The sequence below is a fragment of the Chlamydotis macqueenii genome, chromosome 1, assembly GCF_036417535.1.
Source record: "Chlamydotis macqueenii isolate bChlMac1 chromosome 1, bChlMac1.mat, whole genome shotgun sequence".
Taxonomy (NCBI): domain Eukaryota; kingdom Metazoa; phylum Chordata; class Aves; order Otidiformes; family Otididae; genus Chlamydotis; species Chlamydotis macqueenii.
In genome coordinates, this window is record NC_141556.1 from 27,424,517 (window position 1) to 27,448,760 (window position 24,244).

Here is a 24,244-nt window from a genome sequence, read left to right on the forward strand (position 1 = left end):
GCAGTGTGAGTTGTAAATGGTCTATAATGTACAATGCTAAGGGACAGAACTACCTGCACATCTTCTCTTTCAAGGCACCTGCATGAAGGGCCACCATTATACTCACCAATGAATCCAATCTTTCCTTTATCACAGGAAAGACATCTCTGTTTAAAAAGAACCTCTTTTTATCTGAGTTCCTCTGAAACAGCACCAAGAGACCTGAACACAGGTATTCCATAAAATAGTTCACAGAGAGTGTTGTAAGACACAGCTTGGGACCAGAGGGACTGTCATCCGCACATGTACATACCAGTGTCTCTTTATTTGAAATTACCTTTATGGTTAGCATAAATATATAAAAATATATATATTTATACACACTTCTTTTTTTTTTCCTGATGAACAGAATGGTATGCAGTAGATGGCTGCTTAAGTAATCTGACTTTGCTTGAATGTGAAGGCTAGAGAACCTCTTATGTTATATAGATACCTAATATAACTCTGCAGTTATTTATTTGCTTTCTGTATAGCAAAAATTCTGATTGTATTTCAACTGTAATGATGCAATTAAGTTAATGGATAAGACTTTGTCTTCTACTGGCTATCCTGTCTTTCTTTGCACAGAAACATTGCTCTTGTTACTTTAAGAAACATGGGAGATGAACACATATTATTTCAGGCAGTTACAGCATAAGAAGTTTAGAAATTTGAGTTATTTATAGTCTTGAAACAGGGAGCATCTTTTAAAAATTTTACTCCCTGGAGAAATGTCACTGTAAGTCTGAATTTTCCTTTCTTTCTAAAGAACATAATCACATTCTGCCTAACACTGTTGCACCAATGAACTGTGATGCTCTGACAGAGGAACGATTTCTCAGAGCAAAAGGACGGCTCCTCTGGAGCTGCTCAAGGGAGATGTGGTGAGATAGAAGGTGTGACAGTGTTTCCGTGGCCTGAACATGTTCACTTCAAACTGGGTTATGACTCTTGAAATGGTTTCAGAAGACAGAAGTTGATGGATGGCTATACCCAGGACTGAACCTTTTCTTCATGTTTTACACAACACAACCTAATGATCAGTGTTCTTGGCAATAAGGAACTGCCCTTCTGGTAATGAGCTTCATTACGAACTGTAAAATTGCCAGGAATTTAAGTATTTTGACCTGTTATAGTCCATGCCTCCTTAGCTCTGTTATTGTCAGTAGTCAGTATAACTAAGCTAAAACTAACTTGGAAACATCTCTCAGGACTGGAAACACTTAAAATCTTCTCCTTTCTCAGAATTTTTTTTTAGCTCGACACATGCATATCCAAGGACTTTTAGGAGGACAGCACAGTTTGGTTTTGTACTGTGATAGTAAAAGTATACATCTCTATGTCATATCCATCATAATACGACCCTCCATTCTTGCTGATACAGCTGTGCCTTGCATAATTCTTGAGAGAAAGGGTAAGACAACAAACTGTTCTATCTTCAGAAGGAGGCAGATTGTAGATAATCCTCCAGAGATTCCTGGCACAGGAGCTGGCAGAAACCTAGCCAGTACTGCATGGTCACTTTCCAGATTGTCCCATCCCTGGCTGCCAGGCTTCTTGCCTGCTCCTCTGAACTTCTGCAGTGCACCCAAGGCTAAGTTAGAAGCCATGCACACTCACTGCTTCCCTACTTTCTGAGAACAGGGAATGGAGGGTGCAGATGGTGGGGCCATCACACTCAGTTTTCAGAAGTGGCCAGCCCACCTGGTTAGGGGTGTTGCACACCACTGGTGCATCTCTGTGCGTAGAGGAGACAGAAGTCAGTTGATTACCTTATTTGAGATGGTTTGACTTTTCTAATATAACCTCTGTTCAGATTAGATACCAGGAAAAAATTTTTTACACTGAGGGTGGTGGAACAGGTTGCCCAGAGAGGTGGTAGATGCCCCATCCCTGGAAACATTCAAGGCCAGGTTGGACGAGACGCTGAGCAACCTGCCCTGGTTGGAAATGTCCCTGCTCCTTGTAGGGGACTTGGACTAGGTGACCTTTAAAGATCCTTTCCAACCGAACTATTCTATGATTCTATGATTCTACCTACAATGCACGTGAATGGCAGTATTATTATTTTTTTTTTGTAGGATGTGCATTATATCCAAGAGGTACTAGCTTCATTTAAAACAGAAATGAAAATGCAAATTGTACTTCTATAGATCTTACTATTTATGTGATAAAACCACCCCAAAGACACTGAGATTAGATCAGATGGAAGAGTGCAGATGTACAATTGTATGTAGGAAAACTATAGAGTACTTGGATTTTATATTATGAAGCTGGGAGTCAGCTTGAAGATGGATAAAAAAATACCATGACATATTCCTGTTGATTCCAGTCAAGACAATTTCTTCTGCCTATCCATAGTCTATTTTAAAATGTACCTTTATTTTTTTCTCTACTACCAGCTTTATTCAAATGTAAATCTATTGACTTTAGCAGAGTTCTGATATTTATCTCATTTCCTCAGTGTATTTTCCAGTCTTATGCATGACTTTTCTCTCCTGAAAAACCCAAGGAAGAAAAACCCACCAAGGTTTATTATGTGCAAACTGAAGCTCAGCAGCTGCAAATTGTTGGATGCTGAGGGTGTATTACAACACCTTGTTTCAACACCCTTTCATAGGCCTCTGGTGTTAGCTTGCTGTCAGATAGACTACTGGGCTGTGTGGACCTATCCATCTGACATGGTGCAGCCTTTATTATATTCTTCTGATTGCTCCATGGGCTGCAGGGGGACAACCTGCTCCACCATGGTCGTCACCACAGGCTGCAGGGGAATCTTGGCCAGGAGTCGCATTACTCCTCCCCCTCCTTCTGAACTGACCTTGGCATCTGCAGCCATTCCTCACAACAGGCTGGTAGATGTCTCTCAGGATCTTTTTTACATCTTATTCACTTCTCATCTCCTCTCCACTTCTTGCAGCCGGGCCAGACCGAGTTGGGCCCAGTCGGCCGCCTGGCAAGAGGCCAGAGGGTGAGGCCTGCAAGGCCCATGAGGCCTGCGCCTCCCCCTCTGCACCTCTGCCCCCGCTCAGCTTCTTCACATCTTCTCTCCTCTTTTTTTTTTTTCTGTTTTCCCCTTCTTAAATACGTTATCGCAGAGGCGTTATCACGGAACATTCTGCTACCAATCGGCTCGGCCTTGGCCAGCAGCAAGTCCACCCTAGGCCCGGCCGAGTCCACTGAACAAAGGGGAGCAACTTCTAGCAGTTTCCTACAGAAGCTACCACCTTAGGCCCCCCCTCACTAACAAAACCACGACACTAATCTAATTATTTTTTAGAGTCTGAAAATACTAACATGAATAACAAAACCCAACATAATTAATAATTATGAGGGTTTTTCCCTAGTAAAAGATCAATGACCAAAAGAGAGAAAAAACCCCACCAAACTCCCATCCTTCTTGCTCTGCAATGATATATGGCTAAACACAAGAAAGAGAAATGGTCAGTCTTTTTACATGTGACAGGAGAGTTCCTACTGGATTTATCACAGCAATACTCCTTTGACGAGCTAGAAATCATGGAGGCATCCCAGGGAAGAGTTTTTGTTTCTAGAGAAAATGGTTAAGGTCACTGGGAAAACAAAGAAGAAAGCTTGTATTCATGCTGCTGCTACTAGAGCCTCGGATTAACATTTGGGGCTTTAATTTGAGCAGTGTCAAATACCATAGTGCTTAGAAGCAGAAGTACAAATATTTGCAGTTAGAATTAAGGCTTTTATTCTTTTACCAAAGCGTATGAGCTTGTACATTTTAAAATATAGAATCACATGTGAGATAATCTTGGCAGCCTAGGATGCTAAAAGATAGGAAGGTACCACATTCAGGGTACTACTACTCTGAGGGCTGGGAGCTTGGAAACCTTAGCTAAGTTAGGAGCTGGGGTCCCCCCATCTTGTTTCTCTTAACCAATCTGGAGAGCTTTCCTTCTCTTTTTGTTTGGTAGCTTGGCAGTCTGGGTACTCAGCTGAGTTGAGGGGGATCAGCACCAAAATCCTTCCACTGCTTGTGGGGATGGGATTCCACATCTCCCATTTCCAAGGTGTTTCTGGCCATCTTCTCTTGTGCTTTTGTTTCTGTTCAGCTTTGCATAAATATTGAGCATTCTAAGAGCAGCAATTAGAACTTTAACATAGGCTGTAGGAGAGACAGTCTCTGCCTCCTCTGAATATTTTACACATGTGATCAGAAGCATCCTCAGCTGGGAATAACTGAGAGAACCTTTATTTAGATGATCCAGCAGTCCAGTTGGTAGAGTTGGAAGGTTAGAGACTGTCTCTGCTGGGGAGAACACCAGTGGCACTGGACCGTGTTCAGACAGTTCAGTGTTGCCAAAATGTAGGTGGTTCTGGTACACTCATCTGCAGAAATGCAGAAAGTCAGGAAGTTTTTTGATGTGTATCCAAGGTCAGGCTGGACGGGGCTCTGAGCAACCTGATTTAGTTGGAGATGTCCCTGCTCCTTGCAGGGGAGTTGGACTAGGTGACCTTTAAAGATCCCTTCCAACACAAACTATTGTATGATTCTATGATCTCTAGTGTTAAATGTTTGAAGGACCTTAATTTGGGCCTTCAGGAGTCAGACAGGAGACTCAGATCCTGTTGTAAGGATAGCAATTGGAGGCAAAGGTCTTTCCCATGCAGCAGAAGTCAGATTAAGCACCTAGTTGCTTGGACTGTGTGCATGCCTCTTTCACATAATGTGAAGCGTCCTAGCAGTTGTGCCTGTTCAGTTGTGGGCACCAAATGCTAAAGAATAGCTGTCTGACAGCCTGCTTGGCCTTTAGCTATGTTTCTAAGCCTACAAGGCAAATTTGGCCAGCACAGTGGAAGGGCAGCTACACCCAAGTAAACAGTCTGATTCAGAGTTTCTTTCCTTTGCTAAAATGAAATGTGCATAGAAGGGACTCAGCAACCCCCAATTTGGAGAGCACAGGATTCACAAACAGCAGTTTACTGCAGAAATACACTGTGCTGATGAGGAAACCTTTTTTCATCCAAGCGATAACGATCTTTCCCAAAGCATGATGTTTGTTCACCCTTTCTGGGCTGGCAATGCTGGCACTCCTGGTTTCCAAAGCTGTTCCAAGGAACAGCTCTCTCATCGCCCCGATGGCTGTGGCCTCTCCCAAACCCCACGGATTATCCAGGGTACACAGCACAACAAGGTCTCCTGGGGAACGCAGCACAAGGTCCTGCAAACAGCCCCTCATTGCCACCGACCCGGGCTGAGGTTACTTCTGCAGAACAATAGGCTGAGCCATATTTCACTGTCAGCGCAGTGACAAATGGTGGCCTGCTGAGGCTCTGAGACGTATGTAACTTGGCTGGCAATCAATGGCAAAGGTCACGAGTTGTCGTCTTACATCTTAAAGCTCACTCAATGAGTGGGTTTTGTGCCGTATTAGTCTGCATGTATTAAGTTTCAGCAAGGAGTGGGCAGGGGAGGAGGAAAGAGATTTTTATCTGGAGTTAGGTGATGTTAAATGTTCTGAATAATTAGATAAGATTGTGTGTGTCAACCTCCGTAAAGAACAGATCATGTTTTCCGATAAAGCGTCTCTAATTCCCTCTGCCTCCCTGCCCTCCAGTACACGCATGCATGCATGCACATACACACACTTTTAAAGTGGTTTCAGGGCTCATTAAATAAGCTGGGCTGATAGCTCTAGCAAATGTCATTCTTTCTCAATGGGGCAATGAATCCTTGCTCTGCACATTTTTGGAAGTCTCAAAAAGTAGCCAAAGTAGGTGAAAATGCACTTTCCATGGCTGATCATTTTATTTTCAGCATGGAGCATTTAAAGCCTGACTAAGCACCCATTGCCTGGGCAGCGTCCCAGAGCTTACACCACAACAACTACCACTTCGGCTCGATTTACTTTCAAAACTCTTCTTGAATTTCCAGAGATATGTGCAAAGCTTACCAGGAATAGGCGTACAAGGACAACCGCAATGTAGTCCTGGCCCCATTTGAAAGGAGCCTTGACCAAAACTGAGCCATGCTGGAAAAAACTGATGCAAGGATGTGATTTTGCAGGGGTGTCCCCATGGGCTGCAGCTCTTTCCAAGACTGGAAGAGAAGCCAAGAGGAGGATGGGCCTCACACCTTCTGCCTGAATCCAAGGCTGCCCTCAACTCAGGATTTAGCTCCTCCTAATGTAAAGAAAATACCTTCCTGAGCAAAATGTCATTTTGAACATTTATTCATACCCTCTCGCTTCCCTGGCTGCTGTCAAGTCAGTATTATTAAATTGGGATCCATGGTAGTTTATCACGCAGAACACCTGAAAAACTCTGGGAAGCAAACTTATGACAGGGGTAGAAACACCAGGGAAATCACAAGAAAATCATGAAGATGAAGAATGTTTTAAAGGTAGCGCCACCACTCAAGAGGTCTATCAGCCTGGGAGGACCACAGCTTAGCTTTTTTAATTCTTTGCACCCCTTGAATCTGGTGTCAGGACAAAGTATACCTAGGGATAGGCTTACTGCCACTCTTTCCAGACAGGTATCTTCTACAGCCAAGTAGGTTTGCCTTGCGCACCCCAATCCCTGCAGAGGGAAACATGGGGAACATCAGTTCCCATCAGCAGATTGTAGAGGAGCCGATGTGTGGAGTGAAAACCTGAGCATCCCTCTTGTACAGCGTGGGTGGTAGGACCAAGCAGGGAGACAGGCTGTATGCTTCCTTCCTGCAGATGTGTTGGCTGATGGCTCCCATGTGTGATGGGGTTACAGTCTCTCATGTGGTCTCATTGAGGTTTACTTCTCACATACCTACTTGGTAGTAGTTTTCCTTGCTCTGGGGCCTGATTACTACGGAGGAAGCTGGAATGTGGGACTTCGGCTGGGTTGTGTGCTGTGGTGGGCTGTGGCAGGAGCCCCAGGCAGCATGTGAACAAGTGCTCCCTGCAGTCAGTGCTCCTTTGTGGCTAACCTGGGGCACCCATGGGGCAACGACACTACATCTGCTCATTGTACATTAGAAGAGCTGAGACCACCACACTTGACCAAAAACTGATGAATAAGGGGAAAAGTGAAAGCAGCCATCCATATTCCCTTCCATATTTGTTTTTCCAGTGCAAATACTTCATGAGTACAAATAGATGAATGTTAGGCATGATATTGTTATTCACTCCTTCGAGCTCATACTTGTCTGTGAATCACCAAACTATTGGACGAAGAGCCATATATGCTGAACAAATCCGGCACCTGATGGATATGAACGGGTATGCAAGGCCGCAGGTCAGGGCAGGACTCTGCTGGGTGTGTGGAAAAGACTGCGAGACAGCACTCATATGTAAGCAATTCTTATAAAAGATGCTGAACAGGGATAACGTCAACTCCTGCTCTTTCCTGATGAGAATTTTACACTTTGTATTGATGCACCCTTGAGGAATTAAACACTGCTTGAAAATACCTATACCTACACGTTTAGTGCTGCCAGGGGAGCGGAGGGAGGAGGTGAGTGTGTGCTCTCCCTGCTCCCAGCCGCTGCGCAATGAGATGATGCGAGCGAACAAAGCCGGTGCTTACAGCTTTACCCAAGGATAGTTTAAAAGAAAGAGAAAGACAATACTTTTGAAACCAGGGCCATAATTACTATTTATTTCAACAGCAATTTGCCTTATTATGGTGCACAGCATTTGTTACCTAGGCAACAGGTTTCTGTAGAGGCCCGGCTCAAATCAAAGTAAATCAGGCAAGATCTAAAGTCAATATCAATATTATATTTTAAAACCAAAAGACTAGGGAGTCAGCAATTTCACATAAGTGTTGCATTTTTAATTTTTGTTACAGACAGATACAAGCAGCACAGTTTGCATCCAAGTAGTACTTTTCTTTACTGTGCCTGACTGATCTTCTTCATATACATTTGCAAATAAAGTGAATTTTACAGAGTCCTGCTCTTTCTTGAGGAAATAATTGTGGGCATGGACGAGTGACATGCAATACACTGCTGCAGCCATGTATAGAAGCAGCTCCTTTGACATGTCCAACCTGCTATTTTAGTTTCAAGCCCTTGCTCAAGCCTAGCCTCCATGTTGTTTATGAGCAGGCATGTGCTTTGCTGTGGGTTCAGATGGATATTTGGCATATATCTGGGGGAGAAAAGCTTGGGTCGGGTCACTGCCTTGGTACCTGTGCCCTCTTGGGTGACCTGAATAGATAAGCACGGACGGGTCTATGGATAAAGCTTATTCATGGGTTGCCTTAAGCATGGGTGCTTTGAGTGAAACTAATAGGCATAGATACGTATGGAAAGCATCCATCCATGGATGGAGAGCATGACATGAGGCTTAATGTCCTTATGCTTGTCTGCAAGCCTGTCTTAATCTCGTGGCATAAGAAGAGGTCAAGCACTAGCTTATGAATTCATAAACAGTGTGAAGTTTGATGTTTTTCTCACCTATCAGCAAATAATTACATTAAAGGACTGAACACTTACAAGTGGAATTTAGAGAATAGTATGCAGATATACTTTTAATGTAGCTTTTGGGGAAGAGAAGGTTGTATTTCAGGACTTTCCCTTACCTGAAGGAACACTGGAAATGTAAATCAGTGAAGAAATATAATTTTTAGGAAAGGAATTTGACTCCAACACATCTTTTAGAGTCCAAGGTAGAATGAATACAGAAAGATAAACATAAACACATGAACTATAAATATAGTAATCTATTTGTAAATTCTACTTAAAAAATGCAACTCAGCAAACACTAGACAGCTTGGCAATGAACCATTCATCGTTTTAACCTTTTTCTTGCATCTTTTTTCATTTTGTTTCTGTAAGTACAGAACTTGCATAAAAAAAAATCTGTCTTGAAAGTTTGAATGGGCCAGAAAAAGTAATAGGAAGTTTATAGTGAATGGCAATGTAGGAAGGCTCAAGTATTCCCCTCTTTTACACAACTCTGCAACTATAATCTTTTAATGGGGGATTTTTCCTGCAGATTTTTGACCTATTATATGGATTTGAGCAGCTATTATAGGCTTTCCTCTTTGGACTGGGCTTCTACTCTTGGCAAGCTACCGCCTTTGTTATCTAACCCTTCCTTAATGTACCTCAGTCAGTCTTTCTCCATCCCAGGGCTGCTGAAATATTAGGAGTCCTGTAGCAATTATGGACAGACTCCGTGGCTGCTTCGTGGCTGCCTGTCCGTCCTGGTTGCCTGTCCTTCACACTCCTCCGCCGAAGGCAGTGCTTGGGCAGGGTGCGAGCCTGTGAGGCTGGAGGCTGAAGATTGCTACCGAGACAGTCACCCACCTTCTGATGACGCTCTTCAGGGCTGTGTCGTTTCCTCTTATCCTGCCCCTCACATACTCTCAGAGAGTCCCAAAAAATCTTTGAGAGAAAAGAAAGGTCCTCACTGTTAGAGCCATTGGGTAGCAAATATTTTGCTGGAAAAACTTCATTAAGATGTTGCAATATGACTCTAAGGTAGTGCCCGCTTTCCGAGAGCCTTTACAAGTTCACGGCTGCCAGTAAATCCCACAATGGTAAACAACTCTGATGTTGAGGGAACAAGAGCTTTTTAGTAATCTTAATGTGCTTTGATGTTCTGTGCCGCACTCTGTTGGGTTTTCAAACATGCACTTGGGGAAGCTGCTTCAGTTTGTGCTGAAAATGTCAGATGCTTTTCTTGCTAATATGCATCTTGTCTGTTGATTTATTATTTCTAATAATACCAGCAATCAAATGTAGGAAAGACTATTCCATCTTAATACGGACGGAGAAAGAGGTACACATGTTGAATCATTCACTTGTTGGCAAAAGAAAGGAGTTTTACTCAGCTTTGGCAAAAATAGGCATTTATTAGTTGCTAAGTTTCCCCTGAATCCTTCCTGATTACCTTCTTCACAGGGCCCTAGGGAGGTGCAGCACTTTGGAGGTAACAGGTTTTGGACGAGGTGTTATCACTGGCATCCGTGACTGTTAATGATTAGCAAACGTCCCCTGGTTCTTTTTTTTCTGAGAATATCCTGGCCACGCACCAATTTCATAACATGCAAATTCCCCACTTCAGTTTTAATAAGCCATTGAACTGTGTATGCCACTGGACTGTTGTTTTTGGAGCAGCTCAGAAATTATTTTTCTTAATGAAAATTATGCTTTACGATGAAAAATGAAGCTCATGTTTTCAATTGAGAATGATTTTGTTTTGATACCTCAGGCGTCTCATGGGAGCAGTAGTCTGCATGCTTCATACTGCAAAACCTTCAGCTGTGTGGGCTTCTTAAACAAACTGCTCCTCCCTTGACCTCCTGTATGAGTTCCCGGCTGTAGGACTCATTATATGATATCTAGTCCAGCTAGAAAACCTGGGCAACAGAGGGGACTGGAGACAGCTACATCTTTCATGAACCACCACAGGGACAATCCTGAAATGTTTTGATTTTTTAAGGAAAAAAAAAAAAGAAAAGAAAAATATTATTTACATTTCTGGTTATCTGCTTTAAGGAAAAAAAAAAGAAAAAAAAAACTAATTTAGATTTCTGGTAATCTACTTTTTGAAAAACAAGAAATTTTGTCCAGGAAATGGATAGTTCTCACCAAGAAGTTAATTTAGCTGAAAACTTGTCATAAAAAGAGTTTGCATATTATTAACTGGTTTTCTTTTTTGAGGAATAATGCTGTCGGAGAGCTGGTCTGTGCCACACCAGAGGAAGGTTTAGAAGACTTACACTTGATGATATTACAAATGGCTGCATTTGAGGCCTACATATGCAAAGTACTGAACACAATGGAAACTGGAAAATGTGAAATGACCACCTGCATTTGGGTGATCACTCTTCTGCTCCATAATGAACCTATAGGCTAAGCACTTTACTGCCAGAAAATACGGAGCATTTTACATTAGCCACAACTGCTTTCAAACAATTTCGGATTGATTTTCCAGGTATTTGGACCAGAAGGTATTTGGACCATGGGAGGTTTTCTTAACCTGCTTGGGTACTATTTTGTTAAGGCTTGGCATGACTGCCTCTTGTCATCTATTTTCCTGTCTCTGTTCTCATTCTTGCTGTATGGTCTTAGATTTAAAAAAAATAAATATATTGTATTTTTAACTCAGAACCTGGCCTGTTGTTTTGGCTGCCCTGTGGCAGCAGCAGATCCTGTTGTTATGTTCTCAAACACATTCCTCTCCCTGTTTCAGCCAGCTCTTCAAGTCCCTCACGTTGCTGTTTACACACATGGGACTTTCTCATACTTTTGTGCACTTTGTCATCGATTTCTGAGTTACCTGAGTTCATCACTAAGGATTTTCCTCCTTTTTGTTGCTATGGGCTACCTCAGCCAGGTTTTGCAATGCTAAAAAGAACAAATTGGGGAAAGGTTTCCTTCTATCCATGCTGTGGATTTAAAATCCATTCTTTTATGGTATGCTTAGTGCCAACTTTTCTTTCTTTGTGAGAATCAAAGATTTTCCATCTGTAATAAAATTATTTGCTGGGCCTTCTGGCTTTGTCTAAAATGCTTTGTGCATGTATGATCTCTGTTAATTTTGTGTTTTTCATGTCAACCAAACTGCTTGGTGAAGTATTCTCATTTCCTAGCTTCTCTGTGGTCATTTTTTTCTACCCCTATTCCCTCTCACCTTTTAACCACAGAGCAGGAAAAAAAAAAAAAAAAAAAAAAAAAGAGTTCTTTAGTAGAAATCAAGTGTAAAATTTTTAGAGTTTCAGGCCAATTAAGGACTTCTCTACTATTTTAAAGGTAACAAGCACTGAGGAACAGCGAATTCACAGAAAACTGACAGGATTTAGGCATGTTAGTTGATTTTATCGTGAAGACAAATCATTGTGTCTTCCAAGATACCTTATGTCTTTTGTTTGCCCCTTCTCCTACTCCTGTGAGACTGATGGAGCAGACACGATTCAGTGATTCCTGTGATGTCAATTGGATGAAAGCCACGGCCAAATTGGGCTATGAACTCTCAAGATGACTTGGTATACTATTTTCTGGTTGCCTTAATAAAGCTACTGTAGCAAAACCTACAGCTGCCAGGATAATTTTAATACAACAATTGTCTTTCTCACAGTGGTATTATGTAATTATATTGTGGCCAGGACAAAAATGCCTTCAGGATATTTCTGGAGGCTGCTCTTCTACAATATTTATTTTGATTGCTAACCTGATAGGTAAACTTCTTAGTTTACTGATCACGCAGTCAGTCTGGCTTCCTTTGTTATAAGCGACTGTATCATGCAAGATCTACCTTTGATTCAAAGAGCTTGAATTGGCTGAGGGGAGATAACCAAACTGACAGTCCTACTCTAAAATGTGAGTGTCTGAATTGCAGTGTTAGCTCCCATGTTTGCTAACTGTTTGGGACATGACCAAAATCTCAAATTCAAAGACACTATTTTTCTAAAGACCTAGAGGTGTTTCATCTGCATGGGCAAGTCCAGCTTGCTTCTCCCTGACTCATGTCAGCTGTAGGGATTCTGCCTCTGTAACCTATCTGAGGGTGCTGGAGCTCCTACATCACCAGAGGCAGATGCGGTTGGGTATCTCTTTAGGTGCCTATCATGGCTCTGCAGAACCACGCATGGTAGAGTAGTGAATGCATGTCGTGATTAGAAAATAAGCAGGCATCCATCTACTAAATTGACCACAGCACCTTCTGAATAAAAAAATTAGTTGCTGTGCAGATGCAGTTTGGAGAACAAATTAACCTTTCAGATGCTTTTAATTTATTAGTTTGTTCTGTCCAACATAGATATGAATGTTGATGCTTGCTTCCCTGAGAAGAGGACTGCAGTGATTGCAAACCTCTAGGTATTTTACATGTTTATTTTATCTTTTCAAAACAATTACCTAAAGCTTCTTAAAGATTAAAATTAATCAATTTATGTTTAATTGAACGGTGTTTTTTAAAATCACAACATGTATCTTTAATGCTACAGCAGATTTAAAAATAACCAGAGAACATAACTACTGAGACTATAATTGAACAGTATTTATGTTTTCAGTCACTTCCTGGTTATGTTCTAGGCTTAGCATCTATGAAAGAATGTTCAACAAAATACCACAAAGATTTTCTTTCTAGACTTCTACTTAAATTAGTTCTTACCTGCAACTGTTAGTAATCCAGTCAATACCCAGTATTTAGTATGCTGCATCTGTAATAGAAACATGTCCCTGCACAGGCAAGTGTCTTTGACTTCAGTACAGTATTAAATAACTAATGTTGTGACAATCTTTCAGAAATGTCATCACTCCTGCTTGTCAAATGGCTCTTCAACACATTTACAAGCCGGCCGATAGCAACACAGCTTGTTAGCTCAGCTTAAATAGCAGCTCCGAAGGTATAACTTCATTTACCCATCAGAAGAGACTTTAAATTTCTGTCAGGGTGATTTTACAAACCATTAAACAAGCTGCCAGGCACAGGGGTGCTCTCAGAAAAACCAGGAGGAGCAGCGGTGCCACTCAGAAGAGGACCCTGCGCGATTCCCCCACCACAGCCCCTCCGTGTCCCTGCCGTGCGTGACAACACCCCAATGAGCTGCTCCTCGGGGAGGCTTTCTTTTCGTTAGATAAATATGTAGGTATCCACACACTCAACCTCTTCCTATTTATAAAAAAAAATAATCCGAAAAGTCCTTTCTACCTGAATTGTTGTACAACAGCAAAATGGAATAACTGCCCGTGGCTCTGACATACAATCAGATCCCAGATGCAATAGATTAGGCAGCAGATTATCACTAATCCATTCCCATTTAAACTCAGGTGACAAATTATTCTTGTCCATTATTTTTTTTTTAAATACAAACAACAAAAGGAGGAATATGGGATGAAATAAGGAGGTGGATGTGGAACTGAAGTTTGTTTTTATCACCAGCTGATTCCCCTTTCTGCTTTAAAGCCTGTGTGTCACCTCCAGTGGCTCTGAAGATGGACTTCTTACAGAATCGTGTCTGCTTAGCATTTTACCTGTTTGAATGTATTCATATTTAATCAGGGTATTACTGTGTATTTTTCCAGATACTACCTTGCCTACAGCTATGGCAGCAGCCTTTTAGAAGAGTCTTTTAAACTGTAATTAAATAGAATAAATATACATACAAAGAGTACAGGAGCTGTTTGCTGAGGACGAGCATTCAGGATGCAAAAGGTGCTATTTTTCTGCCTTGACCTCTAATAATTTGCATAAACCACCTGCCTTAGTTTATCCAACTGTTAAATTGTTATAAGAGCACGTTTCTCCCCCCAAGGGTTCTGTTGTGGACAGAACTCATTAATGTTTCATAAACACTTTCAAATGCTTTTGTAAGATCATCCTGTTCGTAGTGGGTCACACTAATGAGATCTACTGATAAAAGGTAAAATACAGGTATTATTATAATATTATTCACTTTCAAACAAAAAATATTTTGATGGAGTGTAACAACCATGGCACCTTTACAATGAGAAATTTATCATCATTTTTAATTAAAGCATTATTTCTAATTAAAACAGCATTAATTCTACAGCAATAACATTAATTTTTCCATTGACAAGCCAATCAAAATTCTGACACTGATAGTCAGAGATTTTGTAATTAAATTCTTTATGACACATCCCAGCTCTGATTTTTATCCATCTCAGTACACAGCACTGCCAGCAGCTTTCCACAGTAATTTAATAATTTCTGAGAGAGCAGCCATTCGTTGACAAGCTACCCTCCCCAGTCCCTGTGATATAAACCTTTCCTAATAATAGAGCTTGGAGTTTCTACTGTCTTCAGCCTCAGTTAGGAGGCTTACTGCACCTCTCTTATGAGGACAGGCTGAGAGAGTTGGGGCTGTTCAGCCTGGAGAAGAGAAGGCTCTGGGGAGATCTTGTAGGGGCCTTTGAGTACCTAAAGGGAGCCTACAGGAAAGATAGGGAGAAACTCTTTAACAGGGCCTGTTGTGATAGGATGAGGGGTAATGGTTTTAAAATAGAGGGAGGTAGATTTAGATTAGATATTAGGAAAAATTTTTTTACAATGAGGGTGATGGAACAGTGGAACAGGTTGCCCAGAGAGGTGGTAGATGCCTCATCCCTGGAAACATCCGAGGCCAGGTTGGACGGGGCTCTGAGCAACCTGATCTAGTCGGAGATGTCCCTGCTCCTTGCAGGGGAATTGGACTAGATGAACTTCAGGGGTTCCTTCCAACCCAAACTATTCTATGATTCTATTTCCAGCAACTCCTGAAATGGTCCAGATGCATCTATATGAGTCAGGTGTTGACCAGAAGCATTTAGCATGAGACCTTAATCTCACCTCCCATAGCATCTATGAGTGGCTCAGCTGGGACCTGGTGAGCATGGGACACCAGACATCAGTGTGCCTGTAGAGAAGGCATGAGGGCAGGGTGCAGTGTGGCAGATGTGCTGTGATACACAATAATTTTCCCTCACAAGGCAATGAAAAGCCAGTCTAATTACTAATGCATGGACACAGACAGGAACTAGGGTTTGCCCTCTTCTGAATTTTGGAAATTTAAAAGATTTGCTACATTACTTAAGTTTTCCAAAGAACTATCTGCATTTTCAGAAGTGAAGTTACTTCCAGGCAGATTCAAGTGTTTTTTTTTCAGGACACCCTCAACTTTTCTTGAAAAGGATCCCTGTGGGTAGTGCTTAGTGCCTCGTGGAGGATGCTCAGTTCTGCAAAGCTGGCCATGAGGTACAGACTGCATATGCTCAGATAAAGTTTAAACCTGCTCCAGTCAAAGCTGGTGGAATTATGGCAATCAGGATTTCATAAATACATAAAACACATTGTTATACACTATATTCCAGGTCTTTTTTTTCTCTGTTTTCAGTCCTAGGACTGTCTAATAAATGTTAGATTTGTTTACACAGGGTTCCCTCTGGAGAGAGGGACATGTGCAAAGATTTCTTCTCTGTCCTGCACATTTTTAGAGCCAGCTCTAAAGCAGACTGGAAAAGTGAAGTCCTGCCCTGTAGGAATTCCTATATTTTTAGTTTAATGATCATAGTGAAACATTTCAGAATGCATGTTATATGAAACAGAAAAGCTGAAATGATAACAGTGAATTGTTTCAACAGTGCAGAAATTAATTTGCAGCTAGCTTTTCAATTTACAATTCCAATGAAATTTAAAAGTTGCCACAGAATATTTTGATCTGCCTGAAACTCTGATTCCAACAGAAAAAAATACAATTGCAATTGGAATACTGAATCCTGCTGGTTATTTGCAACACTATTTGACATTGTACACCCTTTCTTAAAAAAAAAAATCTTTTTTTTTGAGGAGTCTTTGCTGGGTACAGGTAATGCAGCCAGTGGTTCAGAAGGAAAGTTCAGCTTGAGTGCATTGCACGGTCGTCCAGTGGAGCCTTCCTCCCCCTGGCAGGGTGCCTAGGAAAGACAGCCTGCAAATACAGGCACCTAATGTAGGATTTAGGTGCTATACAGCACCTACATTTGTATAAATTATATTAATATTTATATAAATATATACAAAGGCTCCTGTTTATATGTAAATAAAACACCTCACTATAGATTTTCCTCAACCCCACATAATCAGTTTTTGCAGTAGAAAGGGGATGATCAGCAATTTACCAGAGGATATTGTGTGGCAGAAAGAACATTGTGACTGCCCAGTGATGTTTCCTTCATTAATTGCTTGGAAAAACAAATCTTAGCTCTTCAAAAAGGCAAGCAGGCTCAGCTTTACAGGTTTATTGTACAGCCATAAGGTATACATACTTGAAAGACAAAAAATCAGTTTTAAACATAGGTGCTTGATATCCACTGGAAGCGAGCTGCACCCCCTCCACCCATACCCTGTCCAGAATGAAGTGAAGGCTACATTTGCTAGAAGTCTGTATGTGGAGCACGGCTGATAAACTGCAGTTTTCCTAACTTAATGTACAAATCTGTTACCTGTTAACCTGAAATAGCTTTCAAGAACTCTGAAAGTAATAAGTAACAATGATGTTGCCGCTTTATGAAAAATATTGAGGTCCTAAGGAGACCACTTGCTTTGCTATTGACCTACTGAATGCTATGACATTTTAAAATGTAGGCCAGAGGGCCAGAGTTGGCCTAGAGATCCCTTTTTTTTTTTTTTTTCTGGAGAGATTGAAAGCTGTGAATTTCTACTACAATGACCAAAAGAAGGTAACTGACCATAAGGGACATCTACAAACTTACAAATAGTGGAGCATTAAAGATCAAACAGTGCACTCCTCCCCAGTCAGCTGTGGGGATACAGTTGGTAAGCAAGCAACCCTTCTTTTCGAAACTTCTCCTGCTCTTGTCTCTAAAGTACGTAAGGCTTTTCCCAGCTATATGGATGACTTTCTGGACCTTTGACTTTTAATGAAACACAGAAACAAAATGTTCCTTTGTGAGCCTCATGAACATGGAAAGGAACTTTTCTTGCAAGCTTTCCATTTTACACAATACTTTTTGAAGGTCTGCCAACTGTATCAACAGCAAAACAACACTGGATTGTGTTTAACAGAAGTTAAAAATAAGATGTGTACGCCCCAGAAACTACGATCACGTTGATGACCCTTGTAACACAGCCATGGCACAATTGCAAGGAAAGATGCTCCCATTGGCTACAGGAGGCCTACAGTTCCCACTGACACCTAGAAGTGGAAGTACCCTTAAAAGTATGTGAACGGTCATCTGGATGCAGCAAAATCTCCACCAGAGCAGCTGAACCCTGCTCTACTGAAAAGATGGAATGAGACAGTGAAGGGCCTCGACTTCGCCCACGGCACCTGCAGAGCCTGAGTGCTCCCCCGTGAGTTGGAAGCTGCTGACCTGGCAAAGCACTGTCAAACAAAAGTGACAGCTGCTCCTGTCACCTCCTATCTTCTCTGCAGCTCAAGGAGAGAAGCTCACTGTAGAGAAGATCTGGGGAAGATGTCTTCTGAGTGTCTGTCAGAGCCTGGCCATTTCATTGCTTCTCCCTATATGCCATAGAGGATACAAAAAATGCCTTTATGCCATTGGGACAAGAATTTGGGGTTCACTTCTTAAAAAAAATTGGAGTCATAGCATGAATGTGTCTGATAGATGCACTCGCTGCTAGGAGGTGCTAGACCTTTCTCACTGGTATACTCAAAAAGGGTAGAGATGTTCGTTCTTCTCAAACATGGAAAGTCACCAAGTGATATTACTTCTATTTTGGTAGCTTTCCTGTTGACAATCTGTAAGCTCATGGATGAATTTTTGCTGGCTGGTCCAAAAAAATTTACAGGCAAGATTACGTTTTTACTAGGCACATTGTACTGCTTTAACAACCAGAATAGCACTGATGGATTTGGCTGTGTGAAGGAACACAGAACCGTGCAGACTGCTGTCGTACACTGCTGGCTGCACTGGTGGGCAACCATCTAAACTGCAGTCTTCTGACCAGGCATGAACATCTGGATGTGCTAGAGAAGGCTTACCACAGGTCCATGCCTGCTCCTCCACTCTTCAACATCTACATTTTTGTGATAAGTTCTTCTGTGATGATAACATCCTTGCAGCACAAGCTCCCATTTTGGCTTAGTTGAAAAGAGCCATTACACACCTGATGATTTGGAAGCTCCACTGTAACATTTCCAAACCTCACTGATAACTAATCAGCAAAAGAGCAAACCCAGCACAGAACTACTTACTGTCACTTTTTGCTGCCAATGAGTCCAAAATGAATCTCATCTGAAGCATACAGGCATCACTGTGGACTGAAGATTGGCTTGAAAATTAATCTGAAAAACATATAAGAGTGCATTAAAACTGCTATCCAGCGTCAAGTGGGAATACTGACGCCGATTCACACACACCTAGAAATGCGTCTGCTGAGTGTACAGTGTTTGCACTGAATATATCGCTGGTTGTGTAACTGAATTAAATGAATAAAATAAAATTGTTTACCCTCTGTAGCACCCATTTTGCAAATCTTTTTAGGATCACCAGGCTCTTAAAGCATCTGCAGTCTTCATCCAGTCTTCAGGTCCCTGGGCTGCTGGTGTCCCAAGCAGACTTCTTACAGACAACATCAGTGAAAAGCCTCTGAGCATGAACCCGTCCTGGAAACTACACTTTGCACTGAACTCTTTCAGGATATTGCAGAACATCTTCTACCTTGGGAAGGTGAGTTAGATACAAGAAAAAGGGCTGGTCACAAGCTGCAGATTGCATCATGAATCAGTGTTTTACACTTAACAGCAAGCAACTTCCAAAACTTTCTGTTCGTAGCCCACTGATCCAAATTTAATTAGCCAAACGTTTCCTACAATTTCTTGCAACATGGGAATCATGGCCTTTAGCATGATTCTTATTTCTCCCCAGCAGACTGAGCTCTCTGCCATGTTAACTAGGAGATCCCTCCATTACCTTGTATTAATAGCTCCAGAGTCCAGGCAGCGAGGTTACCTAAATCCAGTAAATGCATACTAAATGGCAATGTTAACAATTTAACAATCTACTTACAAGCAGTAAGTTACAAAAGAAGTCAAGTTGTCTCTGTCTTTCCTTAGTTTTCCCCTTAATGGTCTCATTAGTTTCTGTAGTTGGGCATAGCAGTTAATGGCCTCAGCAATAAATCCAGCAAAGTGAGGTTTTAAATCATCAAGGTAGATCTGTGCTACTGGTTTGTCTTGTTGTTTTCCATGTCTGATGGACTGATAGCTTTCTTTAGGTCATGCTTCCTTAACTTTAACTGTTTCAGAGTCTAACAAGCGACATCTAACTCTGAAATATTAAAACTTGACCACATATATGCCAGATCAGTGAGTGCTCCAGTGTAGTGCTCTACGAAATGTTGTATCAAGGCCTTCCAGGATTACAGTGGCTTAAAATCAGAAGGGTTTGCAAACAGGGACAGTAAAACCATTGTTGCTTTTTATTTGTCTCTTGCAGTTCTGAACTTTATTTTTCAGGTTTTGCTAGCAGCCCTATGAGGGCCAGAGAGTCTCTTTAAAAAAAATAAGAACACAAACTCACTAGTTTTTCTTTAATCGTGTGACTCAAGCACCTGGGAGCTTAAGGAAGATCGACAAAGAAAACAAAAATTGCAATCAAAGCTCAAGACTGGTAACAATGTGCCTGACACAAAAGTCCTCCATCACGACTTCAAGATCCATGTATTATGATAATTAGTGATAAAGATAATTGCATTTTGCATTTCATTTTTCTTAACAGCTTTCATGTCTGATTCACTGAGGAGTTTATTGAGTCCAGGGATGTTCGGCCAGTGTACAACCACAGTAAAACAGCCATGAATCACGCCCTTGAAATGCTCTTTACTATAGCCACTAACACTTTATAACGTTGTCTACAAATCCAAAAGAATGATTTAGTCAAACCATGGCTTCTATTTCATTTTTATGAAACCTGGCTCTCTGCCTAAACTCTTGGCATTTTGAACAGTGAACCCAGGCTAGAATATATTGCTTCATCCGGAACATTTGTAACCTTTATTGATCCGCTCAGGTAAAAGCACAGAGTAAATTGTCTTTATTATTGATATGGAAAATATTACTTCTCCATTGCTTTTCAGTCCACAAACATCTATCACTTTTCCTTGATAAATATCCTTAAGTCTTCCTTGTTTTGGGCCTAGAAATCCCATCCATGGTTATTTTGAGGGATCCAGGTTTTATTCCACACAGAATCATAGAATAGTTTGGGTTGGAAGGGACCTTTAAAGGCCATCTAGTCCAACTCCCCTGCAAGGAGCAGGGACATCCCCCACTAGATCAGGTTGCTCAGAACCCCATCCAGCCTGGCCTTGAATGTTTCCAGCGATGGGGCATCCACCACCTCTCTGGGCAACCTGTGCCAGTGTTGCACCACCCTCAAGTAGTTGAAATAACACTGGCTTGTGGCACTTCCTCCACATCTAACTTTTGAATACAATCATATTGTGCGAATACAGCTTACTGAGTTCACTCCTCTTCTCAGACCAGTGTGGTTTCCTGCGGCTTTGGGGACCACCCCCACCAGGGACCCTGCTGTGTTCCCTGCAGCAGTACTGCCCCAGGCCGAGCATCCTTCCTGAGAGCACAGCAGCCCTGCCGTCTGCTCCACCCATGTGTGCATATTTTCCAGAGGAAAGTTAATTGACAGCAGAGATTGCTGCGCACAGCTTCACTTTCTGATTTTAGGACCCTTGATTTTATCACCCTCACCCCCGTCCTTGCAGCGCTGTGAGAGCTGAACTCACCCCAGCAGTGGGGAACGGTGCAGAGGGACCCAACATCTGCACCTGCCCCAGAAGTTGGGGCTGATTATCACGGCTAAGGATTTTTCAATTTTGTTTTTCTGCCTGGTACTTGATGTCTCTAGTCCTTGTATCTGACAGTTCCAGCGGTGTAAGTAATAATTTTTGTACCTGTCGCAAGCCCCGTGACCCAGCCATGGCCCAGGGAAGCTCGCTCGGTGCCTCCAACCTGCCAGGGCTGCCATTCCAGTGCCCTTTTTGGTCTTATGACTTCTGAGGCAGAAGGAGCCTCCCAAGGTTTTCGGTCAGTGCATGGCTGTCATGTCTCATTTTGCCTAATACATATCAAAGTGATACCTTCGACAAGTGCATTTTCCTATGCCATTTGTTGATTTCTCCTTTCTAATTCCACCTGCTGGGACCCAAACTGTTGCCGCATCGGTCACCAGGGCACAGAAAATTTCACTGGCTATTTTCTGTGTCTGAGTACAGTTTTTTTAGTCATTAGCATTTGAAAGGATTATGGATTATTACTATTTATGTATGTGCCTTCTGCGTGTATGAGTATGGGTTCAGGCCATTTATATTAATTGTTAATTCCTGTCTGGGCTGCACCTTAATTTTGTGTGTATTTGTTTACATATGGAGGATAATATAATTTATCCTTGAACAAGCAAGGTGTGTGTGCCTGTGTGCATGCAAGCAGGTTAATGTATTTGTCTCTTCATATATGTGCAGCATGTTCCTGTCCATGTGACACTAAGATGAGCTAATGCTGTGTTTTGTTCTTCTGCATGCAGTATGTCTCTATCTGCATGTTAATACTTCTCAGCAGTCTGCCATTTGAATCATACGTCAGGTAAGGAAGGCAGCACTGCTTCCCAGTGGAGAACATTTATTTCAGGTTTTGATTTTTGGAAATGAATTCAAGATAATATTCCACCACCATTATGAAAGGGAAAAAAAAAGTATTTCACCTGACTGAACTATTTACTCGGATCGGGAGCACTCCCAACATAGTGAAGAACATCTCTGGATCCAGTGGCTGGGATCCATCTCACCTGTGATTGACCATAGTAAAGTCAGGCTAGTCCAAGTTTATAATCTTGGCTCTTTCTGTAGTCAGTGAAAAAAACACAGTTCTAGAGACTCCGTCCACAGACATCCCACCCTACAAGAGATGCCTAAAGCAGTTGGGAGGACAGCTGTCCAGGGATGGGTGTTTGTAGTAGGTCATTGAAGCTTGCTGGCTTTTGCTTTGCTAATGTAGGAGGAGAGCTTTACTCACCTCTTTATCTGATGAGGTGAGTCCCGGGACCCCATAAGAGCAAAAATAGCCGAACTGAACGTAGCATTCTTTCTCTTTATGTGTTTCATGACCACAATTTTCCTTGCAAGCAGGTTTTTCAAGACTAGACATGGCCCACACTGGATGAAAGGCATTAAAAGGAGTGGACTAGAATATGTGAACTATAAACAACACAGGCATTTAACAGTATGGATCCTGGAGGGCAGCTTCGATAGAGGAACTGCAGATGCGTGACTAACCCCAAAGTCAATGAAAAAATCCCCTTGAATTTATGGGCTTGCATCTGATCCTACAGGTGAATGATGATTATCTTGCAAATCACCTGATTTTTTAGTACAGGGGCAGGGCCAAGAGCTAACATTTATATTGTGCTGGAACTGCTGGGCAGACAAACAGGACATCAGTGCTACAGCACTGTTAAGCCTGACGTGGAATTTAAAGCAGCTATCCCCAAAGGAGCATGAAGATGCTGAGTAAAAAAAAATAGGGTCCAGGCAATGAACAATTAACACCCAATTTTTTTTATGATTTCCCCTGTAGTATTTGTGAAAGGAAAGATAGAATTCCAATGCAAAACCTGGTGCATTTTGGCCATTTTGTAGCCATTAAGACATAAAACAGACACAGATTTGAACTAAGCAAAACTACAAGATGTTTGTTATTCAGTGGAATAGGTTTTACCCTCACCAAAAGAGGACGTGTTTTAATAAGAATGTTTCAGATTTGGCTGTTTTTACTATTCTAAATATGGAAATGCTTTGGATTAATACTTTTTTTTTTTTTTAAGAGCAGTAATACCAAATCTGTCTTAAGCATGCCTCACAGCTGTAGCTTTTCATTATCTTCTCTTTTCCTCCTCTCCTCTATCACCCCACGACCCATGACTCCTTGGGGTCCCTGCCTTCAGAGATCTATAGCACTATAGTTCCTTACCACCAAGCAGCACGTTCTTTTTCTCTGAGATTTGAACCTGGGAGTGAAAAAGAGAATGAAGAAACACAATAAACTCAACAGTTCTCTCTCTTCTGTTCTTCAGTCTCAGCAGCACCTCTGCTCTCTCTTCTGTATCTTATCTTTAATGCTGTCATGTCTCACTAGATTGGCTTGACTCATGGATTGGGAACTACTGCTTTTGGTGATGACTTGTTACTTTTTTTTTCTTCCGTTTATCACGTCTGAGCTAACTCGACAGTTCTCAGTCACTGCCAGATTGTCAGCACTGGACCCAGACGTTCTCTGTGTACAGAATGATTGTGGCCGTAGCTTTCCAAGTGCAGCATCTGAAAGCACATTGCTCCCTGTTTCTCTCCCCTCCACACCAAATACACCTCAGTCCTTTCCTGGAGGGATGGCATTGGCAGCGGGAGGAGATTTAGCTCCTTTGCCCACTTGCCCTGCTGCCTGTTGTTTAAGATGCCAGCCTGGGAGTCTGCTGTGATGCTGGTGTTGGGATGTGGCTTAGGGCAGAACTGGAAGGGCTGCTTCCCATCTGGTTCAGAGCAGCTGTCAGATGGCAATGAATGCCAGTATCCAACGGCAGGAGCCTGTTTTCATCATATGTATGTGTTTGTGCCATGCACATGTAACTTCCAAATTGCCCCTGCACCGGGAAGCAGCTTTCTGCTCTTTGGTGGCGAATGCACAGAACGGCTCACGGAAAGGTGCGTATTACCCTGCGCTGTGGTTGGCAAACCAGAGTTTGCATTGCTCTGACTCACTAGCTAGAAGGCCAAGTGAATGTGTATGTGTC

The 24,244-nt window shown here is 42.0% G+C and overlaps 1 long non-coding RNA gene across 1 annotated transcript in view; it reads right to left on the minus strand.

The window, feature by feature from the left end:
* Positions 1-24,244, minus strand: part of LOC147601991 (uncharacterized) — a 28,910-nt gene that overhangs the window by 1,136 nt on the left and 3,530 nt on the right. Inside the window, exon 2 of the long non-coding RNA XR_015257558.1 lies at positions 18,640-18,729. This is a non-coding gene — a long non-coding RNA (uncharacterized LOC147601991). The remainder of the gene's footprint in view (positions 1-18,639; positions 18,730-24,244) is intronic.